Source organism: Catharus ustulatus, chromosome 1 (assembly GCF_009819885.2).
Source record: "Catharus ustulatus isolate bCatUst1 chromosome 1, bCatUst1.pri.v2, whole genome shotgun sequence".
Classification (NCBI taxonomy): domain Eukaryota; kingdom Metazoa; phylum Chordata; class Aves; order Passeriformes; family Turdidae; genus Catharus; species Catharus ustulatus.
This window is the reverse complement of record NC_046221.1, coordinates 36,651,171-36,666,292: the sequence shown is the minus strand read 5'-3', so window position 1 is coordinate 36,666,292 and position 15,122 is coordinate 36,651,171. Positions and strand designations below refer to the sequence as shown.

The following is a 15,122-nucleotide window of genomic DNA, read 5'->3' as shown; positions in this document are numbered from 1 at the left end:
ATCAGCCATAACTTACTGCATTTTTCTAAAGCCTGATTAGCATTTGCAAGTTCTGCATAATGGGCCAGCATTTCTGCAATTCCTGGCTTCCTTTCACTTTGTCCTGTTTAGTCAAGGGTGATGCCAGTAAACTCGAGGGAACTCAGATGTAAAAGGTTGAGGCATCCTCTGGGTTAAATCCCTTCTGGAGGGCTGTAAAAGATGTGATGGCATTTGGACTCTGCCCACCTGTAAAGGTTGCAAAAGGCCTGGGCAGTCTGACATTCCCTCATGAAATGCAGGACATTGCAGACGTGAACAAATAAATACTGTGAACTGAAAGGTCTCCTCCTCTGGCTGCTGAGTCAGAGTGATGTGCAGGCAGGCAAGATGTCAGTTTTCTGTTTTCTGTTCAAGTGCTGTGCCTTTTGTGCCTACCTGGTCCATTCACTATTTTTTCCAGAATGGAAGAGAAAAAAGATGCACTGAAATTGCAGGAAGAACTGTGGAAGAACATGGATATCTGTGTGTGAAACATTACACTGAGGACCATGCTTCAGTGAGAGAGAGGAAGAAGCTGATTGGAGCTTGCTCTAATCCCATTTCAAACTAAAGTGGCTGCACTCTGACTCTATTTAAATATTTCCAAAAGAAAATGAACTTAATCAAATAGAACTAGTTTAGGTAGGAGCATCCCTATGGGAGTTTAATGTGGTTAAACGTTAACCACATTTATGTGTAGATGTGGCACATAGAGGCCTGGGTTTGTGGTGGACGTGGCAGCGCTGGGTTAACAACTGGACTTGACCTTAAAGGTATTTTCCAACCTAAACTCTTCTATGGTTCTATAAATGAATCCTCCATAATTTCACATCTTTGGTAGATTATTATGGATTTCCCATATAGTCTGACATCCCCTGCTATGGCAGATCTAGGGAACATTTTGCTTCTTGAGGGCCCAGAAGAACTCTCCAATACATTTAGTAGAAGAGAAATTTAATGTGAACAATTTGTAAAAGCAAAGAATTCTTAACAATATGGCCACAGGCTATAAGAAATGGAACCATGTATTTTACATTCCCAGGTTTCAGGTGTTCCATGATTTGTTACTCAGAGCAAAGATCAGAGTCAAATCTGTTGTTTGAAAATACAGATCGCTGGAAGCTCTGTGAGTAGAGATTGCCTGAGCTCTATTAATTAACATAGGCTACATCTTGTCTTTGTGACAAGTTGCATGTCCAAAACCATGCCTGCTGACTTCATGTACTGAAAACAGGGGTGCAGCTTCCCCTTCCTTCTCAAATCATAACACTGCCTCCAACTGAATATAGCAGGGGTTGCCTCCATTAGTTTTCGAGTTTCTGAGTTTCCTATGTTCAAGCTTTTTTGAATGGCAGATCAAAAGAGAGATATTTCCAGTAAAATCTTTGTAATCCCATGGTTTCAAGAGCAGAAGCTTTAAGTAAATCCCAAAAATTTCATGTGAAAATATCAGTTCTGTAGCTGCCTGCATTCCAAACAAGCTTGCCCAAAGGATTTCATTTAGATGGGTTATCATTCCTTATTATCTATCTAGCACTCACAGTGGCTGTAAAATCCCTAGGAATGCGGCATTTCCATTTATTTCTGTGTTCAGCTCACAGAACACACTCATGACATGAAAATACCATAGAAATGCAAGGTAATTATCATCATTATGTAACTCCTTGGCATCCAGGAGCGGAATTAACAGCCTGAGTGGTGCCTATAAGAAAAACAGAACACATTTCAGTAAGCAAGCCTGTCATTTTTTATCTCTTAAGTAACCTTAAATAAAATTGAACTGGCTTAGTCAGTGTGAAAAAAAAGGAAAAAAGCAAGTTCTAATAATCTTCACTGTGATGATAATACATGTATTACTTCATTTGAATAAAATCTCTGAAGAGCACCTGGAGTTTTACAGAGAAATCCTGCACTGGGGATTTGTATGCAGCACGCTTGCATATGAAATGTCAGAATTGCATGGACAAGGACAGCAGTGAAATTTAAAAGGTGATGGATAAGACAGATGGCTGAGCAGAAGTGGTCTGCATTGCCATGGAGAAAAGCCTGGTGCTATCCTCAGCAATCACTGCTCGAGTTTGCAAGAGTCTGTCTGCTATGGAAGCATCTGAGCCAACCCTGGTGTTGCAATATGCCAGTTTTCCAAGAAACAGATTGGTGTACAGTGTGCACTATGTTTTATATTCTTGGGGGAGGAGGGGAGGATCTATGGATTTGGTGCTGTCACATTTGGCTTTGAATTTCATCTTATCAATGCATTTCTTGACGCCTAGGAAGATCTCTGAAATAGAGATGATATTGTGAATACTGACATAACTGCCTTGAAAATTACTCCCCCCTCCCATCTTGTGAGAGCAGAATATCACTGTTTGTACAGAACCTACTAATTTCTACTCACTGTTCTGTATTTAATCTGTGTGAAAAGTCACATTTTTTTTCCTTGAGACTGATAAGAGTGTCGATTTCTGCTTTTCAAGGAGTTTTTTTGTGGGCTTGCCTTTGTGAGGGGACGGCACTCCCAAGAGGTCTGTGCAAGAGTCAGTCAGAGCTGATGCCCAAATAGTGAAGATATTCCCCCTGGGCCAGGCTCGAGGCTGCATCTGACTATAACTAGGACTGGGAGGGAAGCAGTCCAGGAGCTCATAATTCAGGGTTTGGAGTAATTGCTGAGCAATACAGGGAACCAGGATTAAAAGAAAGTGAGAATACTCCCTGAAAAGAAGCCTGAAAGCTTTCTGCCTTCCAGGGCTAAAATTCTCTGGAAGAGAAAAATCTACTGGAGAGAGTTTAAACAGTGACTCCATTCTCTAACTGCATGCAACAGGTTCCAAAATAAAGATAGTCTAATTTTTGACCGTTGTTTTTCTAAAGCATTTGATGATTGTGAAAGTTTCCATTTAATTTAAGTGAATGCAGCTAGATATGAAACTGTATTGTGGGCATTTAAGTGGCAGTGGCAGCCAATGAAACGTGAGCAATATATTTGTAAGTGGCAAACCAAAAGGATGGCAAGAGCACAGACAAGTAAGTGATTAGCCCAAGGAACCAACATAGTAATTTTGGGAAAATGTTGAACTCTTGGTAAGAGACTAGGATGAGTTTGTACAGCAAAACACTCTCTAAAGGCTAAACCCTTGACAAGATTATCAAAACATAGCCTGAGAGGAAAGTTCCCAGCTGTGGTTAAGCTCACAGAAGCGGGCAGTTCTCTGAAATGTGGCAGCAGACCCGAGGCAGAAAGTGAATCTCTGACAGACTATATACAAAACATGAGCTGCACAGACTCAGTAAACTTCCATCCCCAGCCAACACTGTGCATTTGGGGACTAGTACTGCCATGGTTTGTGGTCCCTTGGAAGAGATAAGCCCAAGGGGGTGATAGCAGTGCCATGGGTCACAAACAAGTCTCAGCACAGCAGTGTGTGGAACAAATGCCATCAGATGGGATGTGGATTCATTTTCAGTTGGATGGGAGTATGTAGACTTGTGTGGTTCCAGAAGCAGGGATCTTACAGTACTGGATGAGTAACCATAGGTGGGAAAAGATAAATAGTACAGTGACAGGAAAAGCCCCTCTGAGAGTTTGATATAGCCAGTATCAGTTCTGATAGCAAATAGGAAAGGAAAAGGCCATATGCTAGAGAGATGAGGGTGGAAATGACATAAACAGTAGCTCAGCAGTATTCCCTTATGTTGCTTGGGTCTAGACCACTATAGCTGAGGTCACTCCACTTCAATTCCTGGACTGCAAGATGTAGAATCTTTCCCCAACCCTGAATCTTAGTCCTTCTCCAGGAAGTACAGTAATTTCACGACTATAAGGGGCACCCTTTTGACTAAAATTTTGGCCCAAACCCGGAAGTGCACCTTATAGTCCGGTGCGCCTTAGAGTCGTGAAATTTCTGTAGGTTCTGCAAAGAGAAGACTGGGTTGGAGAATGTCTCTCTTCCTTTGTTTTGACAGAGGAGAGACTTTGCCTGAGAGCAGTCCCTAGTCTTGGCTGTGGACCCTGTCTTTAGGTGACCCTTATTTCAAAGAGAGGTGAGGAGAAAGGTGTTCTCTTTCCTTTTCAGTCTACTCTCTCCTGAAGTAGGACCCCAGACAGTGGCTGGGAGAAAGACAGAAGAGACTGGAGAAGGTAGTATCTCCTTTGGAGGAGAGGGGGGTGCTGGCACACAAAGCCTTTCAGGGCCCAAATCTTGCCAGCAGCTGCAGTTCTCCCATTGGGACCACTAGAAAACATGCAGCTTCAACCGAGAAATAAATGCTCCAGATGAAAAGTGTGAAAAAGAGACCTGAGAGAAAAATTAATTACAAATGGAATGCAATCGTGCAACAGTAAAACTTCAGTGACATTTAATTTCTGTGTAAACAGAGCATGGTTTTGTTCTCATGGTTAGCAGGGGATGGATGCAGGAAGCCGTATTAAGTTCTTGGCACTGTTTCTGATTCACTTAGTGGTCTTCAGGAAATGACTTAATTGTGGGTCTTGCAAGTGCTGAGCACACACTGAGGAACATTTCTTTCCTCTAAAGCAAAGGGGGCTTTCTGGAGCAGGACAAGAGCTCTTCATCTCAGAGGATCAGGGTGTGTGGACTGAAAAAACACAGTCCCCTTTGCTTTATATCTTGCATAAAATTTTAGATCAAGAATCCAGGGTGCTAGTACTTTTATCATCTGCAAAGCAAAGAGGATAGTTTGCTGGGGATCTGTGAGGAAGTCAGCTATAAAGGTCTGTAATTGAATTAAAGGATGGACTGGCTTTGTTGAAAGAAAGGGGAACAGAACCACTCAGGCATGTGGGCTCACATTGTGAAACAAATTACAGGCTGACACATCTGCTAATAATCTGCGCTTTGGTGCAATAGACAGGAATAACTCAAAACCTCTGTGGCTGGCAAAGGGGAACCAAGAGTAATAGAGGAAGCTTATTTCCACTGAATCCCATCCCACATCCACTGAACCAGGTCATCTGATTGTCAGCTTGGGCTGGGTGGAGTGGGACATGCCAGTGACAGGGCTGTGCTGGTGAGGCAGGTCCCCGAGGGGAACCACCTTTTTCACTAGACAGGAGAGTGCAGGAAATAAGTATTTTTTTGGCTGGAGGTGAGGCAGATGTTGACAATAATGGCAGAACTGAACTAAGATACCTGCCTGAGTCTGATAAATTGTGTGTGAAATCCAGCACACATGGAATATTGCCTGGGCAGAAGTGTATTCTCCTTAGAAACAGTTCTCCAAATAGCTTCATTCCACTGAAAATGGAGAAGGCTTCTTCTGTTCAGGATGGTTAATCCTTCCCACCATGCTGCAGGGACATGCAGTTCCTACCAGCACTGCCTTGATGTGGTCCTGTGAGCCCCATGCTGGTGCTCCCATGAGCCACCACCCCAGCCATGGTGTTGGCCATCCTGCAATGTGTGAGGGCTTTCTGTATGGGAAGGCTCAGCTCTGCTCCAAGGGATATCATGGGAGTTTCCTGTATTTTTGCTGCAACTGGCTGCTTTTTTCAGTGATTCTGGTTTGTACCCCAGGAAACCACTAACCATGTGTGCCTATATAAATCCCTTCTGCAGGATGTGGGTTGGTGTTACAGGCTCAAGGAGTCCTGTCCGGCAGAGCTGAGCTGCACTGCAGCCATGTGATGTACACGGGCATGAAACGTGTGTTTTTTCAGGCCAGAACAGTAGATATCCTCAATCAAGTAGATTTCCCCAGCTTTCCTGTGCCAAGCCTCTAAAATCCATTGTGTTCCTCCTCTGACCCTGTGCTTTTGATTTCCTCAGATAGCCCATCCTTAGAAACAGACAAGCCTGAAACAGCCAACAGCAAACATGAACATGAAGAAAATGCATCTGTTCAGCTGTGTGCAGGTCATGTTCCAGAGATCAGCCTCATAAACATTGGTAGAATGAATACATTTATTTCATGACATAGTCACCAGCCAATATTTATATTAAAACTCCAGTTACATTTTTAAAGTGTGGTACTAATTTCCCATATATATTTATATACCTACATACATATACACACATCGGTAGAAATTCAGTGTTCATATTAAAGAGGTAAAAGAAACTGCTCTCTATTTAAAACTAGAACATATATTCAAGATGAGCAAGAAAGCTTCCTTGTCTGCACTCTGATATTTCTGCTTCTGTTTGGTGGCTTCATTCTTTTTTCCTGGTGGTCTTCTCTGAATTATTTACTGTATTTCCCTCAGTTTTCATATTATCCCATCTTCATAGAGTGCTGGTGATAACATGTTTTAAGTGACAGCACTGTATAATTCTTAAATAATCTCATTTTGCTGGTTGTTTAACCAAAAATTTTTGAAAGTGTTCCTTTGCTTTTTTTGCTGTTGAGCTGTGATGTTCCAGGAGCTCCAAAAAGAGATGTCTCCTATAACTGTGGTAGGAACTGCTGTCACTTAAATAAATTGACTTCTGCTGATGCAAATGAGAGCAAAATTTGGCCCCATCTGTTCTGCATAATCTAGTTCCTAAATCAGAAAAAACAGTCACTATGAAATGACAGCCAGTATTTTATTTTTGTGGGAATTTGGTTTTATCACTTCTGAAAACTGCTGAAGCTAATAATGTAGACTAGCATGCTAAACATGATGGTTTCATCTCAGATGATGCTGGAGACTTTTCTTAGTTTCTTGGGTAAGAATGTACGTAACATATTTAAATGGATGTTAGATTTACTTCTTGGCAAAAAAGAGTAGCCTTCATTGTCATAGTTTCTAGGGAGGATAATTAAATGTGAGGAAAGAAGAGGCAGCAGACGTAGTGAATAACATCACAGTATCTTAAACTAAGGAAGAGCAATGTATTTTACCTGAGTAAATTACCTGGATAGTCTCAAATCTACTGGCCTTCCTTCCCGGTTCCTGAAAGGACTGCTTGCTGGGGTCTGCTCTGTGCTACTTGCCAGACCTCTCTGCTTTGTGGTGAACAGGCTTCATGTGGTTGTGACATGCAGCTCATGTCACTCCCTTGACTTTGGAGGGGTGGTAGAACTGCCATCAATAAGTTTGCTGAAAGACAATGCGACAGAATTGTCCATACACATGAAGTTGCTGTGGAAACCAAGGGACATGTCAGTGCATTGCACTGCAGCAGTGGACAAGCAAGTGCTGCTATGGGCAGTGTTTCAAACACCATGTCCTGGCACAAAGGAACTCTCTTAAAAATCACAGACTATCTGTAGTTCTAAAACCTCCACAGATGGCATTAAGATGAGAGTGATGGAATGCAGGTGTTTCCTCCCGTGGTTGTTCTTGCACAAATGAGTGTCAGTTTGTGCAATGGCACCTCTCCCTTACGGCACAGTTTCACCACTTGCATGAGATGACGTACAGATGACCAAAAAAAAAAAGTCAGGCACTCTGGCCAAAATTTCCAAGCCTACATATATGCATTGGATATGAGCAGCCTTGTCTTCAAGTAGATGCTCCATGTTTTCAACTCCTCTTGAAGTTAATGGAGTTGCTGCAGTTTTCTTTAGCAGCAGGAGAAAGAACTCAGCTTTGGTGCAGATGAGGAACCTCATACAGGCTGAGGTGTCCAGTTACCAAAGATGAAGCGTGGACCTCTCCAGTCTTGGTGTTTACCAAATGCCATGGAAAAAAACCCCAAACCAGTCAGTACATCAAAGTTAGGAGGATTTTTTTTTAGGAATGAAGATCTGTAGTACTTAGATTATCGCTCATCACCAAATGTCCGCAGGCCAGGGAAGAAGTCAATTAACTATAAAAAGAGGCTTAGGAACTGGACTTTGCATTATTTGCTGTGCAAGGGATACATTCCTTATCCTTTTGAAGAATAGAGCAAATTCAGGCCCAGTGTGTTTGGATTCCAGCTAATTCTAATTTAATGAAAGGCTCAGTATTGTAATATCAATATATGACTATTTACGCTTCTCCTCAAAGAGAAGATCCACTCAAAAGTGTTCATCTTTCCAGAAATTATACTTTATGAAGTGTCAAACTTGTAAGTGAAATAATTTATAAAAAATGTGTGTTTATAATACAGGAATGTGTTAAACTTCACAGATTCCAGGGGATAGTTTTATATAAAAGTACATGGTGTAGAGAGGTACAGAATTTGGGTAGTGCCATAACAGAGGTGCAGCTGCTTGTTGACTCTGAGCAAGCCAGAGCCTCTGTGAGCACTGAGATATTTCTTGTTAGAGCAACCATGAGGCCCCTCATGCAAGAAAAATTTATTTGGCAACACTCAGGATCTATGCAGAATATATGCCTTATTTTGTTCCTTCATCTTTATACAGAAAGTAATCATTAAAAACCTTTCTGATATAATTAGTACTCTATCAAATTCTCCAGGAGTTCTCATTGCTCTTAAGCACCCCAAGTAATTACTGTGCTGGGAACTTGCCATGACCATGAGCTCACCTTGAAATCAAATTACTAACAGCAAGACTGAATCTCACTTGAGGCAGTTTTTAGAAAACTGTGGCTGCAAAAGCTACTGATAAAAGAAAACTCACATGCATTATCCTGCCTGCTTGCAGTGACCAGAGTCCCGGTTACACAAAGAGATGTGTTACTGCTGACCACATGTGAGGAGGAAATGTGGGAACTGCAGGATCTGTGTGGACCCCAAGAGAGCCTGCAGACACAAAGATTGCAGATACAACAGGAAAACAGTCACCATTACAAGAAAATAGTTAACATGACAGATGTGTGTCTTCCTCTAACTAAGCTCTCTCAGCTGTGATTTCTATTATGTGCCATCTTAATTTGCCACCACCTCCTACTGACCTGAATTACAGTAATTTCACAATTATAAGCCACATCATTTTGACTAAAATTTTGGTCCGAACCCAAAGTGCGGCTTATAGTCAGGTGTGGCTTATATATGGACAAAGAACAAAAAGTTGCTGTTTTAGTTTGGAGGACAGGTGTCTGCCGAGAAAGGCAGGAACTTCTCTTTGAAATGGAGAATGTAAACCCCCTCCCTCCAAATTATTAGAATTTTGAAATCAAGGGGCTTTCAGGCAAAAATATGGGAATTAGGAATAACAGTTCTATACTAGGGAAATTAAAATAGAAATACAGTACTACAAAGAAACAAACTCCAAACCCTGACAAAGTCAGAGTACAACCTGACACCCCGTCAGGCAGGGTGTTGGTAGCAGTCCCATTGAATGGTGGCTGCATCCTCCTGCAGTGACAGATGTGATTCAGTTGAAGCAGTGCTCCTGTAGAAGGTGCAGTTTCCCTCCGGAGGTGCAGTGGTGATGTGGAGAAATCCGGTTTTCGTCTGGAGTCCAGTGGAGAAAGGGGCTACCTTAGGGTCCCAAAACCTCTGTTTTTATCTTGGTAAGAAATGTTGGGCTCTTCCCCCTGGCAGGAGCAACTTCCAATGGGATGAAGTAATTTTATCAGTCACTCAATGGGCCATCAGCAGAAAATGACTCACTGGAGGAAGGATGGGTTGTGAAAAGATAAAGAACAGTGCCCCGCCTGGTTTCAATGGATGGCCCATTAGCAGAATATCTGCCATTGAGATAAGGATCACTGCCCCCAGCCTCAGCAGATGGTGATAGAATAGATACCTTTTATCACACTCTCTATTGTAACGTGCGGCTTATAATCAGGTGCGGCTTATGTATGGACAAAGAATGAAAAGTTGCTGGCACCCGAAAGTGCGGCTTATACTCAGTGCAGCTTATAATCGTGAAATTACTGTATCTTAAAAGGTCGTTTCAGCTTCTCAGGCAGGCAGAAGGGAAATGCAGCCCTTTCTCTGGGAAGGTCATTGCATCTAGGGAAGTATCCAAGTACTGGCGTGTAAACTTCCTACACTTGGTTGTGCTCGACAGTGTTGCAAGTGGAGCAAATTGGTCACTAATCCCAGAAACTAAAGGCCCAAGCATTTGCATACTTTGGAGAAGAATGTTTGGCAAATGCAATGGAACAAGCCTCTCCATATTTAAGCAAGCCTGTAGGGTTTTCAGTGAGTTTAGAGGTGTCAGGTACTCAGTTTCTTGGGCTGTCTCCTGAATGTTTGTGCATGGTGCAACCCAGAGAAGCCACTTTGCTTGTCCTGGAAAGATGGAAAGCTTCAAATACCTCTAGGTTCAAACACATCTAGAGTCAGAAGGCTGACAGAAACCAGCATCAGTGTGATACAGATGCCTCCAGCTGATCTGCCAAAAGCATGGATCTGTTTTAGCCCTCAACACTTTGTGTGTTAACTGAATCCATATAAACTTAAAACACTTTGCTTTTCTGAGTCATAAATGCACAATACCTACTTCATAAAAAAAAAGTATTAACCACAAAGTAATGAGTGCGATTTACCTCATTTGGGAATCAGACAACTCAGGGTTATACGATGGGTTGTATGCACATCCCTTAAGGCCTATTAAAATTGATTTCACAGTTTAGGTACTGAACAGATTCAGGCAAATGATTGGGGCAGATTTTCCCCAGAATTAATAAAACAAACAGCCTTTGGCAACTGGATCACTGAATAAGAAGCATTAATTGAAAGCCTACCATTAAACATGATTGTTAGTATGCTGCCTGCACAGCGTCAAAGAATCAAAGATAACTTCTGGGAAACCCTCTAAATCCTGGATGTAAAATGAGGGTGAAAAGAGCAGGCCAAAACTGTGGACAATACTATACAGGCCACCTGCCAACAAAGTTTGCAGATCACCCAGCAAACTGAAGCTGGACATGTCCTGGCAGACAGAAAGAAAAGTGGAGCTGAAGCCAATTTTTCTCAGTATTTATTAACACTATTATAGCACTGTAGCAAGAAAAAAATATTCCAGCTAGATGAGTGACAGGGTTTCTTTACAACTTTCTTCCCCTGAAATATATGCCAGAAAAGTGTCAACTGAGACAGCTGGGAAATCCTGAAGGACAAACTGTTCAAAAAGTTTAGCCACAATCCATGAAAGCTAGATAAATCCTGGTTTGAGTGATATCAAAACCTCAGCAGATGAAGCTGTATCTGGACCAACAGACTCCAGTGAGCTGGACTTTTTATTTCAGGCTTGAGTGACCAAAAAAATAACCAAACCACTGAGAAGGAAAGAGAGGAAAACACTTTCATAAAATCATAGAAACATTTAGGTTGATGTTTGTTTCCTTGGCATAAAAATGCCTTTGGAGAGGCTGAGAGGTCCTTCACAGCCAGACAACAGCCTGCACTGTTGGTAAGAGTGAAAACAGCCTTCTGTGACCTGACATGTGCTTTATTTCTGGTGAGGGGATGAAAGCACTTGTGATGTACTATGACATTTCTGTCAGTCCTCAAAATGCACTTGATGTTCCCGCAGAGAACATCATGTTTGTGCCTGGCAGGGGGATGGGACGGTCTGTCCCCTCCTCTCTCTGCTGCCCCTGCAGCAGAGCTGCAGCAGATTTACATCCTTCGAGGGTCCCTGGTGGGTGCCAGCATGCTGAGATGGCACAGAGGGCAAATGCTGCTGCTGCTTTTCCTCAGTATCAGGTCTCCTTCACTTGAAGAGAGAAGGGGTGGGATGCAGCCTTCCATGTAATAGAAATTCAGTATGCTTGAGAACCTTTCGCAGCATTTTCTAATCTTAATGAGAAAGCCTCATTACAGGAGTTGTTTTGCAATCCCACAAAAGCCAGAAATGCATCGCAGAGGCCAGAGCTGCCCAGCCCTATTGGCTCTCTAGTGGGAGACAGTACAAGTGGCAAAAAGTGAGCGAAGAGCTAACGCTGCTTTGGAGCCCAGTAATCCCTTCTCCAGCATTGTTCAAGCCCCAGATGCACACTGCTTTTCCTAGATAGACAGGGTCACATCCTCAGCTCCTGTCAGCTGGCGCTGCTCCACCAACTGCAGTGCAGCTGACGCAGCCGGGCTAATTTGCTCCCACCAAGGATTTGACCTGCTGTTTTCTTCCTGACAGCATCCCTTAAAAGATACATGATGTTTTGCAGGGCCAGGCTAATCTGCTTGTGGTGGAGGGTCCATTGTTCAGCCTGCCATCCTTATCACCCGCTCTCGCCAGAAAAGAAGCCCAGGCTGGATGCTGGTGACAGCCCTCTTCAAGTGTGGGTCTTGCTGAGACTGTGAGAAGCCTTATGCTGCAGAAAGCCCCCAGGAAGACGGGAAACAGCCGTGGCTATGAATCACCGCAGAAACAAATGATTTGCTACGGGTAAATTTGTGGAAATGGCATGGCACTGGAAAGTGTGACAAAGACTTTTATCCCAGAGCAACAGAAAGCCTCACAGCACTCCCACTTCTCTTTTTCCATGCCATCTTGTATGTTAATTATTGCTCTGGGTGTGGATACTCCATGTCTGTAATAAATCAGTCTAAACAAGTAAGTCCACTGCCCTTTCCATTCAAAACAATGCTGAATTGTGTAGAAAAGACTGCTGAAAACATCTGACAAAACGTGATTTTAGTGGTCAGAATGCTGTGATTCAGCAATAACTGATGGACTTGAGAGTGGGTGATTATTTAATTAAAAGTGTTTCCCTGTTGTGCTTATTGCAGCAGGGATCAATACACCGAAAACAGGCAGTCCTGCAGAGCTGTAAGGCTCTCCTAGCAATGTGTTGGGAAAGGAGACATGAGAACTCTGCTGCTGTAAAAACCTTCACTCTGTGAAAAACAATTTCTTGGTTCCCTGTTGGAAAAGCAAAAAGATTGGTACACACTTTGTCCCTACCATCATCCATGAGTTGTGAGGATGCTCTGGCCCTGGGAGTTGTCATAATACTTTAAGGAAACCATTTAGAACTGACAGACACACTATGTTATTGATGGAAGTGCTACCTCGTGATGATCCAGCAGTGCTTGTTGGCATTTGCAGATCTTTCTGTGTCCCTTGTATTTCACAAGGGAAAAAATTCCCTCCGCAAAGTTGGGCTGCATAGTTAAAAAAAGATGAGAGTTTCACTTTTCTCTGAACTGCATGTTTGTGAGTGATACCATGGGTTTTCCTGAACTTCTGTTGACATTGGATCATCTTGCTGTTCTAAAGGACAGAGAAATCTGACTTAAACAAATGAGTCCAGAACTGGACTAGTTTTTATCACGCTGGATTTTTTTCTGTTCCCATTTTATGGTTCTGGATTTTCAAGGGCAACTCTGAATTAATCTTTTCAATTTGTTTTAAGGCCTGCCTGAATTTTCATAATGGGCTGAAAATGTATATAGAGAAGCCAAGATAATAACTTCAGAAGGAAAGGTAGTGCATCATGTTATTGTACAGGAAGCACAGAGCTATGCTGAATTTTTCCTTACAAAGACTAGACACCACTTTATATAAATAACCTTGAAGTAAGAGCATTACCATAGCAAGAGCTTCACCAGTACCTCCTTGAATGCCTATTAGCAGACTGTGTGTACGATATGAACTGTAACAACATCACTAGAATTCTACACGGCTAATCCAAAAGACAATGCAAGCTGGGACTAACAATTATACTAATGCACTGTGTTGCTTAATTGAAGGAATTTATGACACAAAATAAATGTCAGAGTTCAAAGCCAAGTATGTGTGTGTGTGTGAGAGAGAAAGAGAATGTATGCAGGTAGGGCTGTTGTCAGCTGGAGCACTAAATACAACCCTCTGTGATTTTACATCTGGAAAATATCCAGAAATCCTTTCTAAGCAATAAATTATAGGCTTGTGGGACAGCAATGATATACAAGCAAAGCAGCACCTGTAATGAGCTTGCAACCATCACTGAGACCTGGGAACCTTAATGCCCATTAATCTGAAAGGGAAGAATAAGAATGTGCCAACGATGCTAGAAAGACTCATAACATACCCACCTTGTCTTCCACCTGGGTAAGTGCACAGACTGCTAATGAGAACACCTTTTTTTTTCCCCTATCAGCCTCTTGGAAAATATTTGCTTGTCAAAAATAGTTCACAGGGTCATGGTACAGTAATTTTCACTAGTCATTACTGCTTCTGTCAGCTTGGTGACTATACTGTGAACTTGGAAGTACAGTTTGAAAAAATAATTATGAAAGCATGTCTTGATCAGTGTTGATTCATCAGTTGCTTGGTGTATGCAAAAATGTTATCATACTTAATTGTTTCTGTGATACTGTCCTCTGAGAGGAATATCCCTCAAAGAAATCCCTTGGGAGAAAACACTGCTCTCAGCTTTTATGATACTAATGTGGCTTGGATTAAATTGATCAAACTCACATTCCACAGAGTAGCTTAAAGGGACCATTTAGCATTATTCCCAGCTGGCAGCTTGTTCTGTCTAGTTTATAGACTAGTAAAATTTTTTCCTTGTTTTGGTTTATCCTGTGTTTTTAGCCTATATTCATATTTAAATTGACTTGGAACAAAAAAGTTCCCTTTGATGACAACAAAGACATTTTGATGAAACTAAAGTGAAGTAAAGGCCAACTTTGGGGTTTATTTTTCCATCTTCTACTTGATACATACTAACTTTCTTACTTTGTCTTCCAGAAAACTGTAGGGGTTGGTATAAAGTGTCACGAGAAAATGGCATTGCACTGTTTGGTGAAAAAGTCTCTTGTGCAAAGTCTTTGATCAGCAAAGTACTCACTAGGTATCTAACTTCCAGCACCGGGAGTAGGCTCCAGGTCCTTTAGTCCTCTGTTCCTGTTCTGTACTCACAGCTCCCAGGGTGGCTCCATGGCTCAGAAGAGCACATAAACTCACTCATGGTCAACAAGGCGCATCTTCATGGCACAGATTGCCTGGCAAACCCCATTCTCTGAGGTCACCTGGAAGGTGCTCTATGCCCAGCCCCTTCAAAGGGAGGTCTGTGCTCTCAGTGCAGGCAGAGCTCAGTTTCCAAGCCTTTGGCTTATGAATTACATGGCTTGGATTGCTTGGACAAATGGGGTGATTGATGAAGATTTTTTGGCTCCCATGGTGGCTGTGTCCATAGACCAGCTAGTTCCTGTCTGCACTCCTTGTGTGCTATAGGGGTAGCATGAGGAATATGTCTGGTAGTGAAACCCTGTTGCTACGAAGCAGAAGGACAGTCTTGGAAGGCTTCTCTGACAGTGAGACAGCTCAGATAGCCCAGAGAGCAGCAAGAGCTCCAATTTTGCACTCCAAAAATGCAAGGTCCTGGCACC

At 42.4% G+C, this 15,122-nt stretch overlaps 1 long non-coding RNA gene across 3 annotated transcripts in view; it reads left to right on the top strand.

Moving 5' to 3' along the window:
- LOC117008213 overlaps positions 1–12,360 on the top strand; it is a 76,748-nt gene extending 64,388 nt beyond the window's left edge. For all 3 annotated transcript variants that reach the window (XR_004420311.1, XR_004420405.1, XR_004420343.1), the window contains one exon: positions 11,972–12,360. This is a non-coding gene — a long non-coding RNA (uncharacterized LOC117008213). The remainder of the gene's footprint in view (positions 1–11,971) is intronic.
- Positions 12,361–15,122: the final 2,762 nt, after the last annotated feature.